General features: G+C 35.9%; 1 long non-coding RNA gene across 1 annotated transcript; it reads right to left on the reverse strand.

The window, feature by feature from the left end:
• Positions 1 to 17675: 17675 nt before the first annotated feature.
• Positions 17676 to 18205, reverse strand: LOC141696983 (uncharacterized). Its single transcript, XR_012564563.1, has 3 exons — positions 18156 to 18205; positions 17966 to 18070; positions 17676 to 17748 (listed from the first exon to the last, which is right to left on the reverse strand). It is a non-coding gene; the product is annotated as an uncharacterized LOC141696983 (long non-coding RNA).
• Positions 18206 to 25171: the final 6966 nt, after the last annotated feature.

Genomic DNA, 25171 nt, shown 5'->3' on the forward strand with positions numbered 1-25171 from the left:
AATAAAACAGAATCATAATTAACATTGATAAAATATTTGTCTCGAAGCACAAGACATTTCATAAGTATCACCAGGGTATATCAAGGTAAATATATGAAGAATGACTTCAAGCCTGTTGAAGAATCAGGTATCTGATGAACAATAGTTCAATGATAAAATATGGTATAGATCTTTGATGTTATAGGGTATTATAGGGTATATAAGTTTCTGTATGCTCAAGTGATTATGTTTCAGTATTTGGTTTATGGTGTGTATGTACTTGTGGAGTAATATTGTATTTGTATGGTTTAATATCTGGGAAATCAATCGTCGCTGGTTTACATGAAACAAATCTTACAACTCAAGTTCAATAATATGATCAGGGTTCAAGGTTGAATAGTTTAAAGCGCTTGCGATACAAAACACGACTTATTTTGAATACTTGCAACATGTTATGAGAAAGTTCAGAAATATTTACAATATATCTCGAAGAAGGTTCAGAAGTACTTGCCTTATCACAGATGATTTCCAACTTTACTTGTACTCATCTAACAGTTCTACTCCTCAATCACTTTCCTTTTATTTCTATGCTTGGCTTCTACTCAATGATCACTTGCTTTCTTTTTTTACGCTTTGATTCTATTCACTGATCACTTGCTCTCCTTTCCTATGCCTTGCTTTTATCTGTTTGGTATCACGAGTATCTAACAACACTCAACCTCATATTATTTTAATCGTCACATTGACGTTATAAGATCTTATCTACCCTTCGTTTTACCTAAATCTGACTTACGAATTGAAAGTTATGACAAAAACAGTCAAATAATAACCACATAGGCATATGATACATCAATCAGATAGCACGTAGCACATAGCACGCAAGATATTCGATCAAAATAATTTTTTAAAGAAGATTCGGGGTTAAAATGATTTTCCAGGTATTTAATACGAATATTTGAACATTTTTCGGAATTAAAACGGGTCTCCGAATCATTTTATAATTAAATAATTGGGTTCGAACACCTGGATCTGACTTTAAAATGGTTTAAATATAATTATCGAGCCTTGGAAATAATTTAAAATAATATTTTAAAGCTCGAAACTATTTTTCAGAATTTTTAGATCGAAATAAATAATTAAATCTAATTAAATAATCAATTAATATTTGAATTAATTGACTAGTTAAATAATTAATTATCAACTAAAATTAATTAAATTAGCTAATTAAGATTTATTTTTAAATTAAAAATAATTTTTAGAATATAAATGATGAATTTTTGAAATTTTAAAATAATAAAAATCAATTTCTGAAAATATTATAAAAAGAAAATACCATTTCTGAAAATTATTAAACAGAAATATGATTTTTTATAAACTTCTGAAAACATAGGGACTGAAATGTAAGTTTTGTAAGAACATGAGGGTCAAACGGTAATTTGTCGTCACATCCCCGTCCAGCCTCGCCGACGGTCGCAATTAACGGCGACCCTGAGCTTTTCCGGCAACTGCAAATCGCTCAAGAACTCGACCAATATAACATGCAATCAACTTTACACCTCTAGGAACTCGAATATGCAATCGAAATCGTCAACAAATCAACGAATCAGTCGGAATCCTCACCTGAAAATCCCGCCGCCGGTTCGACCTATTTTCCGATGATTCTCTTCCAGGAATGCTTGGTTAATCTAACATATACCATTCAATTGGTTTTTAAATGATCTACAACTTGGTACAATCAATTTCAAACTATAACCCCTAACAAAGAAACGCCTAATTTTTAATTAGGAACATTCAAACACATAAACCCTAATTTTGAATTTCGAGAATCAAACATCAATTTGAACATGTTATTGAACTCCAAATTCATCATATAATATACCAAAATGACCAGGACAAAATAATCCACAAGATTAAGCCTTCAAATCACATAAACAACATCAACATAAAAAATTCCTCTTTTAAATACTAATTAATTCGAAATAAAACAATTAAATAAGATCAAATCTTGATTTTCTGCACCAAAAGTGATGATGAATTCTGATAGAGCTTTTCGAGAGCTTCGATTCGGTATATGGCATGCTTGATTCCGAGTTCGGTAGCGCCTTCAAATTTGAGTCTGATTTTCAATCACGCGATGATTAATTGGAATTTTCTCTGTATTTGTATCGGTTTTTACTGGTCGATTATGATTATATGAATAAAATGAAATAAAAAAGGGCTATTTATATTTATGGAATATTAATACGCGTTGGATCGTGTTGGATCGAAAAATAAGTTACTTAGCCGCTAAGTAACTGCAAAAATGATTCGATTAGATTATGTTTTGGATAAATATCAACCTGTTTTGGATAATCATTTGAACTTTTGGATAACTATTAAAACTTTTGGATAATTATCAAAACCGGGCTTCTTATAAAACACTTTATACGAAAATAATGTTATCGAAATGATTATCGTATCGAAAATTTTGCGCGGGGCTTCTTATAATCAATGAAATGATTATAGTTACACGCTATGTCCCGGATATTAAAGTTACTGGACTTGGGATTATATATTACACAAGATTGCTTTTGTTTCAATGTAATTTATGCTACTTTTTTCAAAACCTAAATAGAGATAATTCATTTTTCGGTGTAATCACCTTAAAATAAGGCAAAATAATATACACAATTTATTCCGGCTAAATTAAAATTATACAATTAGTCAATGTTAAAATAAATTTAAAATTGAACTAAGTATAATTAGTTGGATTTGGTCAGTATTATTGATTACAGGCTAAAACATAGTAATAAATGCTACTGATTCAGCTAAAAAAATTATAATATTAAACTGGTAATTCGTCCATCCGTATAATAACATCGGGTTAAAAAATGATATATGCTATTCATCCAAGCTAAAATGTTAATCAAAATAAAAATAAAATTCGGTTACATAAAACAAAATAATATATACTATTCATCCTAGTTAAACAAAATTATAATATTGATATTCCTTTTAACAAAATTAAAATTAAACTAAATATAAGTAGCTAAATTTGGATTTGGTCTGCTAAATAAAATAAAACTATAGAATTTGGTCTATATGCCTCCGAATTTGGCAGTCAGGTCAATTCTGTCACAAAATATAGAATACCCGAGCTGTGTGAACAAACCGGAATAATCTGATCATGTTGAGCTCAATTTTTGCTGTAGCTACTCATGTACCAATCAACATTTTACTTTCACAAGGCAAGGGTCTTGTAGATTTTCAATGGCCGTCTGGATAAGTGATCTACTAGTACTAGTTCTACTCGTCATGTATCTGTTGATAGCTGAATACAAAAACAAAGAGATATGGGAGGAAGGAGGGTTTTGGTATCAAGGACTCAATGACTGGATGAATTTCCTTAGACTTTTTTGACCATGTTGCCTTACCACCTGCAATGGTAGTGCTACAAAATTCCCATCTTGTTGACCGGAAGGCTATCGAATGCCACAAAACTAGTGGGGGTGTTAGCAGTTGTGCTAAACTTTGAATACTTGCTCTATACTTCCATATCTCAATTGCAACAAGTGCTACTGTATGTGTTTCTAACGAGCTTGGTGTAAACCGACCACACACCGCCTATAACTCAGCATGTCCGTGAGCGCCGGTTTAAGTTGCATTACAGGTGTGTTAACAGTAGCTTCCAGAGGAATATGGGGATGAATATTCTGTCATGACCATATGGCATTATAGAAGGTGTCAAGATGACAATGGTATCATTAGTTGTACTAGAAGTGGTGAATTTCCCATTAGCTGTATGTGGAGGAATTATACGTTAAACGGCTAGCCCATGGATAAGTTTGTATTCCAATCTATGGGACTCTACTTGTTGGGCTGACCCTTGGGCACGTTTCTAGCTTTCGAGTTCCACCTTGGGCTCATGGGACTGTTAGGTTTTGTAGCTGGGCCACTTGTTTGTCTGAGTTTGTTGAGGGTATGTATTATAAGAATTAATTGGGTTGAAGAAGCCGGCAATGCACAAAAGCAGACACTGTCAATCCAAAAGACAATCAACTAAGAAAATTCGAGATGTGCAGATGATTAAAATTTCCGGAGTAGTCTTCATTGATTTCCTATGTAGTAGTGGCAGGTAGGTAGTAGTGGTTAGTAAGCAGTCTAAAAACTCATCTACTTTATGTTATTAGTGATAACTCCAAATTATACCCTTGATCCTCTTCTAATCCCACTAGAATTTGGACTCCATTAATGCGGGAATGTGAGAGAGTAAAGGTTAGGTTGTAGGCTGTAGGTTAGGCTATAGAATTGGAATCTGGATTGATAGGGCTCCAAATTTATTGGAGTCTGGATCTTACTGAAATTATTGATTTTGTGTTCCTGGACGGAGTAGATCGTATAAAAGTATCACCACCACAAAATTGGGGGTTTGACCACTCCTTCTAGCGCCAATGATAACTCCAAATTTTACCGTTGATCCTCTTCTAATCCCCCTGGATTTGGACTCCATTAATGTGGGAATGTGAGAGAGTAGAGGTTAGGCTGTAGGTGGGGTTCCTGTAAAACGGAATCAGAGGGGGTGGCGGCGCCGCGGCACCTCCGGCGTGAGAATGAGATGAGATTTTGGAGAAGAAGGGTAAAATAAGAATTACTCAAATATATGTGATGTGTGTATATATGTTTAGGTTAATAATGAATGTCCCCCCAAACCCCTTTTTGGGAGACTTTTATAGGATTCCAATTAGAGTTTAGGGGTTGGTACCTTGGATCCTGATCGTTGTAAGGTTCTGGAGTCGAAGCACATGGACGTCCCTAATTGGAACACATGTCCAAGTCTTTTCTGTCATTATAGTATGCCGAAATGGGGTTGGCTTGTGCCTGTAGCGCGATGGCATTTTCCTGCAGCATGATGGTCTGTGGGGTCCTATGTGTGGGAACATGTGAGCCATGACAGAAGGGAATATACTGAAGTAATAAGGCGTCTTTGGGCCTACTAGCTTTCTGGGGTCACATCATCCTGGGTCCACTAGCGCTCTGGAGTCACAACGTTCGGGGATCCACTGCCATCTAGATTCATATGGTCTATAATAAGTCTGGACTCATTTCTCTTGGGTGTTTGGAGTCATATTTTGGCAGAATTGTAATATGGCCTATCAATTAGCAATGACAGTTGCAAGTATTCGGAATATATATATTGTATATTTAACATATGCAGAATGGTATCTTGGTGTTTTATGAAAATCACTTCTCCTAATGATAAACTTCTGCAGTGAAGTGCTTTTTTAGTCTATACTTAAGTAGTTGATAAGTGGCATTTTATACCACTTAGAGCGTCTCATAACAGCTTGAATTGGTGTCTTGGACTCAAGTATTTTATGAATTTGACGCATTTTCTAGTGTTTTTGGATTTTAGGGTATAATTTGCTTAGATAGGTGATTTTCATCAAATAAAGCTTAAGGAAGTACTTGGAATCAGTCTAGGGGTGATGAGCAAAGAAATCAGCACAACAGGAGCAAAATGAAGAATTTTCTAGAAGGGTAGCACGCGACCGCGCGCCAGGAGCAAGCGACCGCGTGTCAGCACGCGACCGCGTAGAGGGAGCAAGCGGCCGCGTGCGTGCAGAATTTCAGATTCTAGTTTTATTTGTTTTCAATTCTGTTTGGGCTTCTCTTGGCGCAGTAACTCCTGGACTCTTATATAAACCTTATGGGAAGACATTTTCTTAAAAAAAAACCAGAGCGAAGGCAAGAAGATTGAGAAGATCGTTTTAGCACGCAACAACGAAGAAGAGGAAGCATTAGTTTATCTTATGATTCTTTCAATTCGTTGTAACAGTGGATGCTAGTTTTCTTTATGCTTTGAACCTTAATACTCTTATGACATACTTCATTATTTATTAAGTATTTTTTTCAGCCTTATATCGTTGTGTTATTATCATGCTTTCATATGAACCCATGGTGACGATGAGTTCTATTATGGGATAATCGTGATCATGGGATTCTAGCAGATTTACTATAGAATTCTTTAGTTAATTGTTTAATACCTTGGTATGTGGTAATTGTGTGATATCTAGTATAGGTTGTGCTTATTCGTCTTATATGCATCGCAAACATGTAAGATAGCCTATTAATCTCTTGTGAAGCGACAGTGGATCTTGAGATTTAGAACTTGCCATGCTAGCATAGGTTCATGTGTTGTATGCATGATTAGTGGGTAACTCTAACCGTTTTACTTTCCCTGTGTAATCATCATGAATAACTTGTGCTTAAATCGTTATGTTTTTAAATTCTGTAAACATATAGGGTCTTAACATAATTGATGCCTATTCAACTTCTATCTAAATTATGGATACTTGGTAGAATGGTATTCGTACAATGAAAGTTGGCGTTTATCAGTTTCGTGTTGTTCAATTAATATCATCACCATTACATGCTAAGGTTAATAACAATAACTATTGAATGAATTAGTAATAAAGTTAGGATCTCATTTGTGTTTAATATTGTTAATTCAAGTGTTCAATTCCCGTAGTTAATATTAGTTAACCAACCTTAATCGTTATTGTCTTGGCATTAAAGAATAATCATACATTGGTGAGTAAGTGTTAATTAAATATAATTAATCAGAGTCTTTATGGCAACAAATTAGAAATCATTCTATATTACTTGCGAACATGTATACTTGCGTGAATTATTTAGTGCATGCTTTTTGCCTAACAAGTTTTTGGCGCCGCTGCCGGGAACTCGGTGTTAATTTGTTTAGTTTATGTACTGGCCATCAGTGGTCATTAGGATTCATTGATTAAGACTTGTTACTCCCTTCCCTCAGTCCTAGGAGTGATTGTACAACTACTAACTCATCTACACTTGTAACAATTATTGAGAAATCAGCTTGTGTAGTGAGTACCAACGGATGAGGAACATCCATCGGGGTAGTAGTTAGGATAGCTGACGGATGACTACTGTTAGGCAAATCCGTCGGGATACAATCATTAACCGACGGATGAACAATATCCACCAGAATAGAGGAAAGGATAGAGTTTGGAGTGGAAACTATTGTGGACTCTGTGCATATTGATGATAATTTTGGCACGGAAGTCTCAACAGTTCTTGAAAGAATTGGCGAGTGAGCCAACAAATCATCTAAAAGAAAATGCTCACTTGCACTGAATTTTGGCTTCTCCAACAGAGTTAAAGAAGGAGAATTAGGAAGTGATGTGTGAATCATGTCCACATCCAGAGAATTAGTTGGAGAGCTGTAACACCCCCAAATCCGGGGTCGGGGATTCGGGTTGTCACGAGTTCCATTTCCCTTATCAATACTTAACCTTAACAGTCAACCAACTACTGAGTACTGTGACCCCACAATATACACACACACACCACAAGTTATAGTCTCAGAGATTAATACCCAAAAATAACACCAGTCCTTAATTCCACAATTATAAACTGTTACACCTTAAAAGGGTTTCTGAATAAATTTACATTTCTTTGCCATTATTACAATTCATATAGATACATAAGTCTGGTACATCAGAAGTTGAAAGTCTAGCCTATTGGTAATTTCTACCTCAGCTACAGCGGCATCAACGCTTCCAGAAAACTGCGGAACGTTTCCTAACCGCTTGCGAATTGGAAGCTTGGTCCTGTTCATCTTTTCTATCTGTTGTTGTGTGATGAAAGAAGAAAGCAAGGGTGAGCAACAAGCCCACCAAAATAATATGTATAATGATTAACAATATATGAGCATTCTCATAGTACTCATGAAAGTCTTGGTCAAGAGGAAATGAACCAAGCTGATATCTTAACGTGACCAAGTCACAAAATATTCAGTATATATACATATATACTTTTCACAATCTTTGAAATCCTCTGACATGTATAATATACACAGAGTTCCAGTTTATAATTGTATAAAAATATCGTTGCAAGGTGATCTAATATATCTGACCTTGTCTCAACATTTTCCTGAAACCTTTGTCATTCATAAGACAATCATTAACTAGATATAAGTTTAAAAGATGAAGTTACAAGATACTCCAATATACTTATATCTTTTCCGAATACTTCTTGAACTACCACCGTTCAATGTATAAATAGTTCATCCCATAGATTAAGCTACAAGACAAAACTTGTATAGAATCAATCTTTAAATTATCATCAAAATAAAATGAAGTTACGAGATACTTCATTTGATGCAAACATCATTTTGAAAACTGTTCCCTGCCAACACTCCACAATCGCACAACCGTAGCCTTCCTATCGAAGTGCTTTGGGTAGTGTTGCAGAAATATCCAATTGGATGATGAACTCATTACGAGAGTTTTGTCGCGCCAGGAAGACTACTTACGATGATCAGTCGTAGTAGTACAACCCCACCATTTTCTACATGTAGAGGAGAACCTGTCGGATTTACTTGTCAACCGAACACTGGACTCCTAAGGAATGTACCGTCTTAGCGGAACTTCCAGGCCATTTGGGCCAATATAATAAGGCTGGGCCGGCGCCACTCGACCACTTACGCCACTCCTAGTTCAGATGAAATCTATGACTCTGAAACGTAAAGCTCGTCCCCACTTTCCCCAAGTAGAAACTTGTTGATACGGCTCCACCAAAAAGTCGTATCTAGTTGGAAAGGGAAACTCACCGATATTTCCCAGGCGATGCCTGTTAATGGATTAACTTGTTCCAAGAATTTTACTTCCCGAGTATTGGGTAAGTAATCAAAACTCTTTTATTAAAATAGCAACCTGGTTGCGAATATAAAACACACCACAGAGCCGGATCCCTCAGGTTTTGAGCGAATATTTAAATCCCCTTTGAAAGGAAGATCTTAAATATATAAAAAAATGAGTTTTGGGGTCCGCTCTAACTTTTAAAATCATTTTGAAGGCTCGCAAACATTTTTAAGAATGTTTGGAGTAGTGCTGATTTAATGGAATAAATCAGTCCCAATTTATTAGAAAATATCTGAATATTATTATTTAAATAATATTCTCATAAAGAATAATCTTTATAAAAATAATTGATGTAGAAGTTTTAAAACTTATACTTGCAATGAATATTAAATAACCAAAGATATACTTATACAAAGTACTATCTTTATTTGAATAATCAAAAGTAAGTTTGATTATCGACACATTATTCTTTAATAAAATTAAGAATAATAATTAGTAAATAAACGGGGTCATAAGCCCTCGAATGAATATTCAAAATAATATTCATTAATAAAATAAACGGGGTCATAAGCCCTCGAATGAATATTCAAAATAATATTCATTAATAAAATAAACGGGGTCATAAGCCCTCGAATGAATATTCAAAATAATATTCATTAATAAAATAAACGGGGTCATAAGCCCTCGAATGAATATTCAAAATAATATTCATTAATAAAATAAACGGGGTCGTAAGCCCTCGAATGAATATTCAAAATAATATTCATTAATAAAATAAAGTTATCGAATAAACCTTATTCGATTCATAGTTTTGAAAACTATATATATATATATACATAAATATATATAATATACTCGGGAGCTTAGACTCCCGGTTTTAGAAAAATGTTCACCTTTGGGTCCCCTATACTAAGGGTATATGCAAATACCGCTTATCTCTAGCATATGTATTATCAACTGAATCAACAGATATATGTATCAAGATTACGAAACAGGCATGCATATATACCATATCACATGCTACAATATATCGCAAGAATTTGCTAATTAACCATCATGCATCTATCACAAGATAATGCATATACATATGTATACATCACAACAACAATATAACGGATAGAAAACTTGCCTGAGTGCTCCCGGATAGACTTAAGCTTAGAGTGGGTCCGATAACCTATGAACAACAACATAAGTCGGAATTAAACCTCGGTCGCTTAAGAAACTAGACTTTAACCATTTAGAGTCCTAACGTTCGCTTTCGCGCTTAATGATTCACTTAAGTCGCTCGAGTACCCTCGGCTCCACCATTTTTAATAAATTAACCATTAAGGGTTTTAAGGCGATTCTTTCGCGAGTACCTTACCAACTGCCTAATCCACTTTACATAAATGTTTCATACCCCAATTAGTCCTTTTAGGTCTTTAACCTATGTTTCAAAGTAAGGCGAGGGGTAATGATTCGTTCGTGAAACGTCGTTACTTAAAACGGTCGTTTCTCCTAAACCGTACATCGGAATCAAACGAACTACATATCAAAACGAAGCTCGTAACATGAACTATCTAATCATGGCAATGGTCAAAACCTAGCAGTGAGGTCACGGGTCCTAATGTTAAGAACAAAAACAGCCTAAAGTAAATCGGACATTACGACGGCTATGTTTACGCGATTACCCAAATTTAAACCACTCCAAATCATCTCACAATCAACTCACAATCAACATCCCAACCAAACTCCATCCATACTTCATCATAACAGCCCCAAAAACTCAAAATTATCAATTTATACTATTCTCAAACATGAATTTAAACTATACTTAAGTTCATTAATCAATACTCCAAGAATTTCAACTCCAAAACATCACAACACCAACTATCCTCTACATTCACAACGAACAAGCCTCTCATGAACTATAACAACAAAACTAAACCTAATACTCAAGTAAATTTAGGGTTTGGAGGGGTTATACCTTCCTTGGAGAGTGGAGAATCAAGTAATTAGCTTGGAATCACCCTTAAAAGTCCTATCCAAGCTTAATCTAAACAAAAACTCAAGAACAAAAATTTTAGTTCTTGAAAAACACTATTCACCATCTTCTTCCATGATTTTTAGGAAGAGATTGTGTAGGAATTTGGAGCTTAGATTCATAGGATAACTATATCTAAGTACAAGGAACCTTGGATAATTACCTCACGATTTAACAATGCTTGGAGCTTGAATTTGGATTTTCTTATCCTTGAAAATGAAGGAAAGCCGAGAGCTTGATGAAGAAAATGGAGTGTTTTGTGTTTTTTGATTTGTTTGCTTGGTTGCTAGCTTTTGTTTTTGATTAATTACCTTTTTACCCATGAAAAATTGGGTGGTTATTAATCAACCACACCTCCTTCCCTTATGTCATGCTTATGTCACCTTTCATATGTCATCTTGTTGGTTTGATGACATAATCATCCACTAACCCCTTGATTAACTCCTAATTACTTGGCTAATGACCGCTGATCTGTTATGCAGTTCGCTTAACTTTCGTTTTCGTTTATCGTTTGAGGGATCATACCCGGGATCTTATTACTTGGGTTTCCTTAATCTTTCTCAATACATTATATTCCTTTTATGATCCTCTCTTATAATCCTTGAATTTAAATCCTTTTTTATCCTGTTACCTTATACTCAATTCTTTCGGTATCTGGTGGATTTTCGGGAAAAAATCAAAGTGTTCAGATTTGAATTCTGACGATCTTTACATACACTTATATACCACATAGAGTACTAATAATATCCCAGAAGATCAATAAAAGAACCCCTACATAGTGTGGCATGAAAAATTTTCTTATTCAGCATAATCAGCAAAACACTATTCATAAGGGTTTCAAAAATTCCAAAAATTGGGGTTATTACAAGAGCTTTGTGTGTTTGGTGCTTCTATTGTTAAAGATTTTGGCTGTGACTCCACATTTATTGGAGCCACATCAAGCTGAATTTGAGAAGGTGCAGTGACTGAGTCTTTAGCTGCAGATTGCACTATGTATGATCCCTGTGCATCCCCAAGTTTTCTAGATTTCTTACTTCTTCTATAAGTTTGGGGTGAATCTGTGTCCCTAACCCTCTTGGCCTGTGCTCCTGGTTAGGAGCTTGTTTCAATAGTAGCATCCTTTTGAGAGGATGAAACTAGAGATGTGCTAATTTCCTTATTAAGCACCACAGTCTGTTGGGATACTGTGGTGTGGCTAGGTTTGGGTAGGTTTGGGTACATTCACCTCACCATCCTTATCCTTAGGGTTTCTTTTATGTTCACCCTGTCCCTCACCAATCTCACCACCCTTCACACTCCCCTATTTGGTTTTGGTAGATTTTGAATCTGGCATCTTTTGAGAGACACCAGAGTGTGGTTTCTTTGATTTGGATCTTGAAATTTTAGGTTTTGTGGCTTGGGTAGGCATCTGTTGGGTCACAGATACAGTTTCCATAACCAAACTCAATGACAAAGAAACTTGAGAGGCAGTGATAGTAGAGACATTAGAGCTTACCTCACTTACCTGAGGGCCCTCCATGATAGGCAAATAGATAATGGGCACCTCTTTGTGGTGATTGACTCTGTTCAAATCTGTAATTACTCTTCTTTCTTAAACCCAACAATCCAGCTTGTTGGTTGGGTTCTCAATCATAAGATCCTCACAAAGATGGTTAGCAATAATCACAAGAAATCGAGCATAATAGACAATTCTAGATTTCTTTTTAATCTCCCCTAACTTGTAACCTAACTCAAACATGATAGCATCACTAAAATTATAGTAATTATCAGTAACTAGCATGAAGAACATGTTAAGCATAGCAGTATTAACAGAATCAAAGTTGCTTATTTTACCAGAAAACACCTTGGTAACTAAATCACACAGAAAACTCCACCCTTTCCTAAGACCTAACCTTCTAATCTTACTTAATTTAGTGGTAGGAAAAGCATAGCCAATAGAAGTAAGAAATTTAACTAAATCAACATCTGTGTGTGGTTTAGTAGTAGTGTTTTCAGGAATTTTAATGCATGCTTGAATAAAGTCACTATTAATGTAGAGTTTCTTAGCTTTAATGGTGAAAGTTATGGTTTTGTCAGTTGCTTGATACACAACAGTAGTCCATATTTCCTCCACAACTTCATAGTAGATTGTGGGTGATTCCAGCATGGCATAACCGAGCTTGCATCCGTTCACAAAATCAATCATTTTATGATAATCCTCAGAGGCTGGAATTTCTTTGTTCAAAAGAGCTATAAAATTGTTCTTCTCATAAATGAATCCTGACTGAGACATGATCTTGACTACTGGTGCCATTGTTAAAGCAAGGAAATTGCAGAAAGAAAGGGGTTTTGCCTTGAGGAAGAAGAGAGAAGTTAATTGTAATAGAGAAAGATAAAAGCTAAAATGAACTTGAAATAAGGCTTTTATGTATTCTCAGATAAAATGGGATAAAAATTAAAGGTAAAAATTAAATACCCAAAGAAAATTGCCCAAAATAGCCATTTAAAAGTAAAAATAAACTGTCAAAATTCTGTCAATTATCCATCGTGATATACTTATAGACTGTAATTATATCCGATGGATAATGTTCAATACTTTTACGGCTAAAATGTAGACAATTCGACGAATGAGAATAAAGCAATTATCTGGCGAGTTTAAAATAATCCAGGAAAGTAATTAATTTTTACCAAGCTATTCTATTTCGATGGATTATCGAATTCGATGGATAAGGAACATCCGTCGAGATGTAAAATTTGACTTAGCCAAATTTTCATCCAAAATAGAAAAATCAATTAAGTTTCTGGCTGCATTCAACTTGCAAAATTATCACAAATAATTTAAGAATAATTAAGCAAACCTAACTCACTTACCAACCTAGTAAAGATGGATTCATCAAGTTGCTTGGTAAAGATATCTGCAAGCTGCTTCTCACTTGGAACAAAATGAAGTTCCACAGTACCATTCATCACATGTTCCCTAATGAAGTGGTATTTGATGTCTTTGTGCTTTGTTCTTGAATGTTGTACTGGATTTTCAGTAACGACAATTGTACTGGTGTTATCACAGAAAATAGGAATTTTGTCCACTTGCAGACCATAGTCCAATAATTGGTTTTTCATCCATAGAATTTGTGCACAACAACTACCAGTAGTAATATATTCAGCCTCAGCTGTAGAAGTAGAGATTGAATTTTGCTTCTTACTGAACCATGATACTAGCTTATTTCCTAGAAATTGACAAATTCATGTAGTGCTTTTTCTATCAATCTTGCACCCTGCATAGTCTGCATCAGAATAACCAGTTAGATCAAAACCAGAATCTTTAGGATACCAAATGCCAAGTTTTGGTGTTCCCTTGAGATATCTAAAAATTCTCTTTATAGCTATTAAATGAGATTCTCTAGGATCAGCCCGAAATCTAGCACAAAGACAAGTAGCAAATATTATATCTGGCCTACTAGCTGTTAAATATAAAAGTGAGCCAACCATGCCCCTATAGCTTGAAATATCCAAAGACTTTTTTTAATTCAAGTTTAGTTGCAGTGGCCATGGGAGTTTTTGCAGATGTGCAATCCATTAGATCAAACTTCTTTAAAAGATCATAAATATATTTGGTTTGACTAATGAATATTCCATCACTAACTTGCTTAACTTGTAAACCAAGAAAGTAAGTTTGTTCTCCCATCATGCTCATTTCATACTTACTTTGCATCAATTTTGAAAACTTTTTGTAAAGTTTTTCATCTATAGAGCCAAATATAATATCATCTACATAAATTTGAACAAGTATACTAGAGTCATTAACATTTCAAAAGAATAAAGTTTTGTCAACATTACCTCTTGTGAAGTGATTTTCTAAGAGAAACTTTGACAAAGTATCATACCCGGCTCTAGGTGCTTGCTTCAATTAATAAAGTGCTTTCAAAAGATAGTAGACATATTCTGGAAAATTTGGATCTTCAAAACCAGGTGGCTGACTGACATAAACTTCCTCCTCCAAATCTCCATTTTGAAAGGCAATTTTGACATCCATTTGATAGACTTTGAAATTGGCATGGGCTGCATAGGCTAAGAAAATTCTGGTGGCTTCAAGTCTTGCAACAGGAGCAAAAGTTTCATCAAAATCTGTTCCTTCTTGTTGACAGTAGCCCTTAGCAACCAATCTAGCTTTGTTCCTGACAACTATGCCATTTTCATCCATCTTGTTTCTGAATACCCACTTGGTGTCAATTGGATTCTTTCCTTTAGGCTTGGGTACCCGTTTCCATACCTTATTCCTTTCAAATTGGTTTAGCTCCTCCTGCATAGCTAAAACCCAATCAGGATCCAACAGAGCTTCTTCTACCTTCTTTGGTTCTTCCTTTGAGAGAAAGTTACTAAATAGACATTCTTCTTGAGTTACTTTTCTTGTTTGAACTCTAGAAGATGCATCACCAATAATGAGCTCAAAAGAGTGATATCTAGTCCATTTTCTCTGTTGTGGTAGATTAGTTCTCGATGAAGAGGTCTCATCATTGTCTTGATGTGTGACTGAGTTTTGATTAGAAGAAACTCCCCCTGAGTTTGTGAATCTTTGATTTGAAGAAGGAGTTCTTTCTGTAAGTGATCTATTTTGACTCTCAGCTTCTCTCATTGTGCCAACGGATGATGCACTTTGTATCTCGACGGATGTAGCTGATTGTCTATCGATGGATGATACATTATGTAACTCGACTGATGATGAATTTTGTGCATCATTAGAGATAGTCTTTTCTGCATTATTCTTAGCCATTGTTTCTTGATCACTATCATCATCACTGTCATCATTAATCATCTCAACATTGTCAAATTTGAGGCTCTCATGGAAATCTCCATCTTCCAGTCCTTCAATCTTTTTATCATCAAACACACCATGTACAGATTCCATAACAATGTTGGTTATTAGATTGTAGATTCTATATGCTTTTCCAACAAAAAATCCTTCATCTGCTTTGGCATCAAACTTTCCATGTTGATCAGTTTGATTCCTTAAGATATAACATTTACAGCTAAAGACATGAAGAAAGTTTAGAATTGGCTTCCTATTCTTGAATATCTGATATGGAGTCATGCCTTTTGCTTGATTGATCAAGGAGATATTCTGAGTATAACATGTTGTATTCACAGCTTCTGCCCAAAAGTAAGTTGCCAGCCTTGATTCTTCAAGCATGGTTCTTATAGCTTCAATGAATGATCTATTCTTCCTTTCCAGCATACCATTTTGTTGTGGAGTTCTTGCTACCGAAAACTCTTGCATGATTCTAAATTCTTCACAAAACACTTCCATCACAGAATTTTTGAACTCAGTTCCATTATCACTCCCGATTCTTCTAACCTTGAAGTCAGGATGATTTTTAACTTGCCTTATGTGATTGATGATGATTTCACTAGCCTCATCTTTGGACATTAGAAAATATGTCCAAGAGAACTTTGAAAATCATCCACAATTACTAGGCAATATTTCTTCTTTGAGATAGACAACACATTTACTGGTCCAAACAAGTCCATATGAAGTAATTGTAAAGGTTCTTCAATAGATGATTCAAGCTTCTTTTTGAATGATGCTTTAATCTGCTTTCCTTTCGGGAAGGCATCACACAATTCATCCTTTGGAAACTCCACTTGAGGAATACCTCTAACCAAATCTTTCTTGACTAGCTCATTCATGGTCTTGAAGTTTAGATGGGACAACTTCTTGTGGCATAGCCAACTTTCATCATGACTTGCTTTACAGAGAAGATAAGTTACAGATTCTGCATTTGATGAGTTAAAATTAGCTAGGTACACATTGCCTTTTCTCACTCCAGTGAGAACCACTTTGTTGCTCTTCTTGTTAGTAACAACCACTAGTACAAAAATGACTTTTAGCCACGGTCAAAATAGGCCTTTAGCGTCGGTTTTTCAGCGTGGTATATGCAGGGGACGCTAAAGGTATATTCTTTTTGCGTCGGGTAATTAGGCGACACTAAAAGTTTTTAGCGTCGGTTAGATGACCGACTCAAAATTTCCATTAACCAACGCTCTTGCTTGCACAATTGCGTCGATCCAATAAAGTGCCGACGCTGGAATTTGTAATTAGATGCGTCGGTTTATCAAAAAACCGACGCTGAAAGTTAATATTAAAGGCGTCGGTCGTTGAAAAAGCCAACGCTATATGTGTATGTTTTAGGCGTCGGTTGTTCAATAAAACCGACGCCTAAAGTACTGTAAAAAAATAAATATTCTTTTCATTTTTATTGATATCCTGGACCTGCTTTTTACAAATACCAACATTCCCCCAAATATAACTGAATAATCAAATTAACTAGGAATCAAATTGAAATTAAAGTAGGTCTCAAGCTATCTTTTCATACAATACATTGAATTTTAAATACAATCAAAATATTTTTGATAAAGTAATAAATGACAATGTGTTCCCAAAAAATATTAATGTTCGTTTGGCATCATCAAATTAGCAATATCGATGTTGAAAAATCCAGCAAATCATCATTTAGCTTGGGAGGTCCAACACTCAAGAATCTCAGCAAAGTCCGGCACTTACATAATATAGTCACACATATACAATATTAGTTAGTAATATTTTGGTACATAATTAGCAACATATATAAGATTATATGTCTCATTTTTCTAGATTTGTATAAAGTTATTATCGTACCTGATTATAGACATTCGACAATAAATTTTTTTGCCCAAAGCTCTCGAATCTCATTGATTTCCTTCTTAGTATATCTTCTTGAACCAAGACCCTTTCAAATGGAAATGATAAAATATTTAGACAAATCTTGAGTTTAGATGTTTGTAAAACAATATCAAATATTTTTTGTCTTACCACTTTCCAGTTCGTGTTAAGATCTTTTTGACAAAGCATGACTATGTCATGCATGTACTTCATAACAAAAAAACCACACTCTCTGCCTCCTTCTTGTTGAGGACACTATACATAAAACACTAAGTTTGATTATATATAAATAAATATAACAACAACAAAATTAAAATATGAATTAAATAAGTTATACCTCAACCTCCGTATGAATCCAAAGAAATTCTTTTCTGTTATTCCTCTTTCCGCCTCCTGGTACATACAACTTAAATGCCCTGCGTAATAGGAATATGTCAGTACATAATTCAAAAATCTTAGAAATAAGGATATATATATATTGTAGACTATTTGAAATTTAAATTGAAATTTAACTTACGTTCGTGCAGGTCGTAATAGGAATATGTCAGTACATAATTCAAAAATCTTAGAAATAAGGATATATATATATATATATTGTAGACTATTTGAAATTTAAATTGAAATTTAACTTACGTTCGTGCAGGTGTTGTCAACCGTATTTTCCGTTCCTTCTTCAAAGAATCAAACACATAGATAACACTTTCATGGAGACAAAATAGGAGCAACATCCAGTGGTCACTACACCAATAGACATATATATATATATCACAATTATATTATATTTTAATAAAAATACTGAACATAAAATTGGTTTTATCCCCACTCTTGGATATAAGGTGCTAATATAAACTGCTTCTCTTTATTCGCAACCAATTTTTTTTCCATGTACTCGGCTGCATCCTGAATACGGATATGCGGTATTGCTAATCTGGATGGCAACATGAATCCAAATTTATCATTATTCAATTCGTTGCAAAGCTTCCCAATGTACCTACATGCAATGTTATTTATCACAATCAATATATATATTGGATAATGATTCTAAGGTAAATTAGGAAGTAAAGACTAGTCTTACTTCAAAAAAATTTCTAGAATAGGTATGTTTAACCAGCTCATTTTCAAAAACTGATCAACATCTTCATGTGCAACGTATATTGGATCTTCTCCATTTTCTTCATACTTAAAGACCGAACCTTTTTTATTAGTGGACAATTTTTTAAGCAAAAAAAGTAAAGATCGACAATGCTCAGTTGAGTTTGTGTCATCATCAGGGCTTTTCTTGACAGGAGTTACCGAACCTTTACTTTCAACTTTCTTAGGCATCATAACAACTTTTTTTGGGCTAATGTCATGGCCTTTTTCCTTATCCATTGATATTGGATCCTAATGAAACAAAGTCATCATAAACATGATATATTGTAATGGAATGAGAGAAATACCATAACATGATATATACCTGCCCTAAAGTCACAAGGTCCTTTGGCCATTGAACGAAACTACCCGCTGCATTTCCTATAGTTTCAAGTTCGTTACATGGCACTGGAAGGGGAATAAGTTGAAATTCCGGTACAACATCATCAACAGATACTCTGACATTGGTAGGCACAACCGGGTTATTATAAATCCTATTTTCCCCTGACTATTTGAGGGAAAAATAGTCCCCCTAGCCACAACAACTCTTCCTTTTTCCACATGTATCACCCAAAGATGACAAAGGGTTGGTGTCTGCAGTATACAAAAATAAAAATATTAGTACATTATATAGTCTATAATCTAAACAGGTAGCTATTATTTAAATAAGAAATAAATTAAAGGCCATGAGCTAAATATTTATGCAAAAGTACCTTGATATTTGAGATATGATCTTGTCGATTCACCGACTGGCAACTGCTTCGAACAGTTTCAATTTTAGGAATACCAATATCATTGAAAACATTATCCTCCGGGATGGACAAACCCACCTGCTTCAAATGATTAAAGATTCCTTGAAGTTTCAAATTCATCATTTCATTCATCTTTTCATCACACTCCTTTTAAACTTTTTTGGTGATTTCTTGTGTGATTGTAGCCAACTCATCCACCGATAGGACCCCACTCTGTTTGGACTTCCCTGATCCAAATACTTCTTTAATTTTGGCTCCTCCTCCAACCCCTCTAACACGTCCTCCATGTTCTTTACGACCAAGTGCACGCGATAATATGTCATCATGGCCTTGTGGAGTCCATGAACCATCTGAAACTTGCCTCTGCAATTCTCCCTGTTTTAAACAATGACAAAACCAACCATCAGGAGGAAGTGACAAGGATGATACCAAGCGACTGTAAAATGAAGGACATTAAAATGAATGTGATATATAGTTAAGGAACTCAAATTGATTTGCGAATTAATTAGATAGAACCAGCTAACCATGATGCCTGGTGTGCAGCTGAATGTTATCAGGGGAATGATTTAAGTCACAGCTGAATGTAATATATCCATTTTAGATACATAGGTCATTTACTTGGCAGAACTTAAATCACAGTTAGACTTCAAAAGTTGAATTACAGCACTCTTTAATATGTCCCAGACTCACAGGACCTCTCATTTATAAGACAGAATTATGCATAAAAAAGTAAGTAAATTTACCATTTTTGCAAAGACTTCCTTGGTCTACAAATTTGGGAAGTAATAACCTCCACCCTCCTTCTTCTTCACTCGTGCTCTAAGCCAATTATAACTTCATCCGCTACGCTGACTCGATAAAATTGATTCATCGATGCATTCTAAATTATCCAAAGAACTGATGGGGTCATCCACGCACCACTTAGCCCTATTTGCATAATATCCACTAGGCCCCAGGAAATGAACATGCTCATCATGCTTTTTACTGTCTTTTGCTTTCTCACTTATTTCCTGCTTACAAAAGAGGCAAAAAATATAAATGTAGACCAACATATAATACGTTGTTTACCCTACTGATTTTGAGGCTTTGGTGATATGTTCTTGACAAGTAAATAAGTAATTAATCATAAAATGCTGCTCATTTAAGATTATTATACTTCGACATAAGCATATATACAATGACTCATAAATTGTAGTAACTATTTAAATTCTTCAATTCTTAAATCAGTAAATCTGATAAGATATATTTGTGCTTATTCAGATTGTGCCTTCTGTTTATGCAACTATATTACACTCAAGTTGTTTTTGCATAGAGGTTCATTAAGTTAGATATACTATTAATGCCTTGTTTTGAGACGAATATATTCATGCACTTAAAATTGAAACTATTTTATTTTTAGAAACTCCGAGTTTGGTGTCTACTACAAAATGGGCTGTGGAAATCAAGACAGATACAATCAACTTTAAAAGAAACAGCTTCCGTGCTGCTTGTATTGTGTTTTTCTGTGTAAGCTTTTTACATCCTAAAATATGAAAATTTCTAGTCCAGGGACCTGGATTGTCATTTTTTCTGTAAACTGGATGTTGGTTAATGCCTGATTATATAGATATTTTATGGTAGTTGTTAAGATTCAAACCCTAAACCTCTAGAGTATATAAAAAGGTATTGTATGTGTTATGGATTAAAAACTAATATATATAATTGTTGTATTTAGTACTAAGGAACGTGAGCTTCAAGGCTCGATTTGACTGCTCCTGTGTTTCGTGACTCAATCTGCCTTAACAAGATGCCTACGTACCTTGCTGATTGCCAAGGATCAAGTCAAAAAATGTAGTTCTGATTTTGGGGTGAGGCCCCTTATATAGATGTGGGAGTCCTTGAATTGGACTTGGTATAGGAGACTTGATGGTCAAGTCTCTGAATTAGGATAGACTTAGGAGTCCTAGGAAGTAGGAAGCTGATTCCTTATCCCATGAGGTTCCTTAGAGGCCAATCTATAAGGATTTATATCCCCATTATGACTTATCTTGATAGCTGTTTTTCTCCCTTATTTATTAATTATGAAATTAATAAATAATCAGGGTTTTTGGCCTTCTTTGTTCCATCAGGCCTGATCTGGTCCATCAGGCCTGATCAACATGTTAACCTTTCTGGTCTGAATACCATACATCTTCTTATTGAGCCTAGCAACCCACACCTTGTATAATTAATGCAATATTTAATTATACAATCAGGATTTATTTATCCCTATCATTTTCCCCCAACTTTTGGGAAACATTGATTAGGTTTCGCAGAAGTTAAGTCTATTCATTCCCTTACAGGGTTTCGTTTTTGCGTAAAGTGTGGAGCGACCTACACGTTTACAATGATTGTTCCTTTTATTTAGGAATTATCTTAATTTCTAGGAATTTTTCCCTTAATTCCGGGATTTTTCCCTAATTTTCTGGATTTTTCCCTTAATTTCTAGGGTTTATCCTTAATTTTCTGGATTTTTCCCTTAATTTTTGGGATTTATCCTTATTTTTCTGGATTTTTTCCCTTAATTTCTGGGATTTATCCTTATTTTTCTGGATTTTTCCCTTAATTTCTGGGATTTATCCTTATTTTACTGGATTTTCCCCTTAATTTCTGGGATTTATCCTTATTTTTCTGGATTTATTCCTTATTTCTGAAAATATTAGCATTTTTCAGAAAATATTTTAAGGAATTTCCTTATCTTTCTGTAATTTTCCAGGAATTTTTCCTTCTTTTTCTTCCCTCTTTTTCCTTTTTTCTTTTTCTCTTTTTTTATACAGATTTCGACCAGGAATCCTGTTCGACCAGGATCCTGGTCGAATTAACCTCTGCTGTGCCTTGGTCGAAGGCTTTTCGAGGAGGATGCATTCGATCAGGAATCCTGGTCGAATTTCGGCCAGGATTTTTCCCTTTTTTTTTCTTTTTTGTCGACTAGGAATTTTTTGACTAGGATTTTCGTCCCTTTCGGTCAGGATTCTTGTGTTTCTGACCGAATTAACCATCTTTCTTGCCTTGGTCGAAGCTATTTCGAGCAGGATTGGTTCGACCAGGATTTTCTCTTGATTTTTAGTTGAATGAGTCTAAATTCTGGTCGACTTAAGCTTATTTTTCAGCCTTGATCGACAAAACTTTGACCTCAGGAGCTTCGATCAGGATTCCTTCGTGTTTCTTGGTTGAATGGATCTTCTTTCTGGTCGAATTAAGGCTGTTTTTTGGGCTTGATCGACAGGGTTTCGACCTCAAGCCATTCGACCAGGATTTCTTTATGTTTTCTGGTCGAATGGGTCAGGAATATTTACATAATGATTTTTTGCATATACTTTAGATTTGGGCCCTTAAATCTGGGCTAAATTTTCTTGGGCCAACCCTTCTAATGGGTTTTTCTTTTTCACCCCTAAAATCACTTAGGCCTAATACAGAGGCCTTTTTACCTGGGCTTTTTAAATACTTGGGCCCTTAACTGGGCTTGACTTTTTCAAGGTTTTTCTAGAATTGGGCCTCATTTATGAGCCCAAATTCCAAACTCTTCTAGGATTCTTCCAGATTCTTCCAGAATCTCCTAAAAACTTAAGTTTTTCTTTTGTTTTTTACTGGAATTCTCTGGATAATTCCAGAACCTTCTAGTTTTTGGGCCCAAATGGGCTTTTTAAGGCCCATTATCCCCCTTCCTTGGCTATATAAAGGTGGGGTGAGAGTTTGATTTCTCCACACCTCTCATTTCACCTCTCTACTCATTTCATAACTTCTCCTCATCCTTCCCCCTTCCTTCTAACCTTTCCTCTCTCAAATCCCCTCCCTTAGTTTTCCAACTTCAGGCTTTTTCCAGCTTACTAATGGCTGACAAGAGTTCCGAGAAGGCGGCAAAGATAGCCTCGACTTCAAAACGAGGTAAAGATATCGAGATCCGTTCTTCATATATGTCTTTAATCGATATGATTAACACTAGGGGGGATGAATATCCCTCTACTGCACATCTCAATTCTTTTAATCATTGTAATACTTGGCACAACATAGATTTCGATAAACTAAATGCACGTTATAATATCCTTCCTCCTCTTAGATTAGTTCCAGTCTCTGGTGGTGACCGTACTTGCCATTGGAGACCCGACACTCTCTTTATTTACACAGATGCCCTTAATGCTGGGCTTAGGTTTCCTTTCCACCCTTTTATTCCTCATCTTTTAGCTGATTTACAAATCAACCCGTGTCAGCTTCCTCCAAACGCTTGGAGGAACATTTTATGTTTTATGGTCTGCTACCTTAGGGAGGGTTTTCCCCTTTCCGTAGCTGTTTTTAGGAAAGTCTTTCAGTGCTATAATAGCTCTTCCAGTATTTGTGGTTGGGTCTATGTTAAGCAAAGGCCCAAAAGTAAACATATCTTTAACATCGCCTCTATTCCCGACAACAACCAAAATTGGAGGAATAGTTTCGTCGGGTTACGTTGGGAGAATGGTGACTGGGGCACACTCTTCTGATCTTCCTTCGGGAAGGTCAGTGATGGTAGCCTCAAATCCATTCACTTAACTCCTGAGGAAACTATTATTTATAATGGTCTTACGCAGGACAACGACACTACTACCAGCTGGACTCTCTTAGAGGAGTTCTCCCTCATTCACGTGGGACTATCCTCTGTTTCTCAACAGGGTATTTTTCTTCCCTTATCATCTTTATTTCATTTCATGCATTATTAACATCACTTATTTTGTTTTTTGCCTTGTTTTGCAGCTGCTAAGGAGATTAACGAGGACAATGTTCCTCCTGTTGAAGAGACTGCTAGGATGAAGAAAGCTCGGCTCGCAGGCCTAGACACCCGGGGAAAGGCGACAGAGCCTATCTTCTTGAGAAAGCACAAGGAGCCTATGGGGGAGGCTTCAACTGAAGGAGCTGAGGGCCATAATGCTCCTATCACTGCTGCTGCCCCTGCTGCTGCTGCTACAGGCGCCTTTCAGTCTCACTGGGGATTCCGCTGATGGGATATCGTGGTTGGTTCCATGAAGCATGCTTGGGATTGGTCCTACCATAGCGTGACTGCCAAGGACTTTACTAACGTGGTGGCCACCCCTGACCTTGAGAGGATTAAGCTCATGGGAGCTCAGTCTCTGGCTTCGGTATGCCTCCTCTTTTTTGAACTTATCTTTCATTCTTGTAGCATTTTCTTGCCTTATACTTTGCTGATTGCTTTGTTTCAGTCTAACGCCTATTTTCAAGGCGCTGTGAGGCAAGCCGAGTCATGGAAGCGGGCTTCTGATAAGGCCGATAATGCCCTTAGGAGGCAACAGAAGAAGTATACTACCCTGGAGAAGAAGCTCAAGCGCAAGGAGGAAGAACTTGGGGAGTCTAACGCCGAGCTGGTGGTACTTCGGGCGGAGAAGGATAAAACTATAGACAACTATCTGGACTCGGAGGAGTTTGCCCAGTCCATGAGGATTAGGGATGATTCAGTCTTTCCCGGGTTTTTTAGGACTGGTTGGGACACGGCCCTTGGGACCGTGAACGAGGCTTGTCCTGATATTAACCCGGCGGATTATGTCTGCCCTGATGACGAGGCTTTGCTACAGAGGTTTCGTACCCGAGTAGTTGTCTCGGATCATGTTCCTCAGGATCCACTCCTTCCTCCTCCTGAGTCTTCTTCCAGACCTACTAAGGACGATAGCTCTTCCTCCTCCTCCGAGACGATAGAGACATCCAGCGAGAGCGGAGAGGATGATGATATGGATGCCGAGGGTACCTCAGCTCCTTAGAGCTTTTTCAGCCCTGCGTGGCTTGTCTTATTTTTGATACTTTATTTATCGAACTTCTTGTAATATTTATCCGATCTATTTTATTTATCACCTTTTATGCTTGCATTCCATGCATTTGGTTTTACTTGTCAGGGCATAGACATTTAAACATATTTCAAAAACCTCATGAGTTTCCATCAATTGTCTGGGATTCGTCCCTT

The sequence above is a fragment of the Apium graveolens genome, chromosome 11 (genome assembly GCF_009905375.1).
Source record: "Apium graveolens cultivar Ventura chromosome 11, ASM990537v1, whole genome shotgun sequence".
NCBI classification, from domain to species: Eukaryota; Viridiplantae; Streptophyta; class Magnoliopsida; order Apiales; family Apiaceae; genus Apium; species Apium graveolens.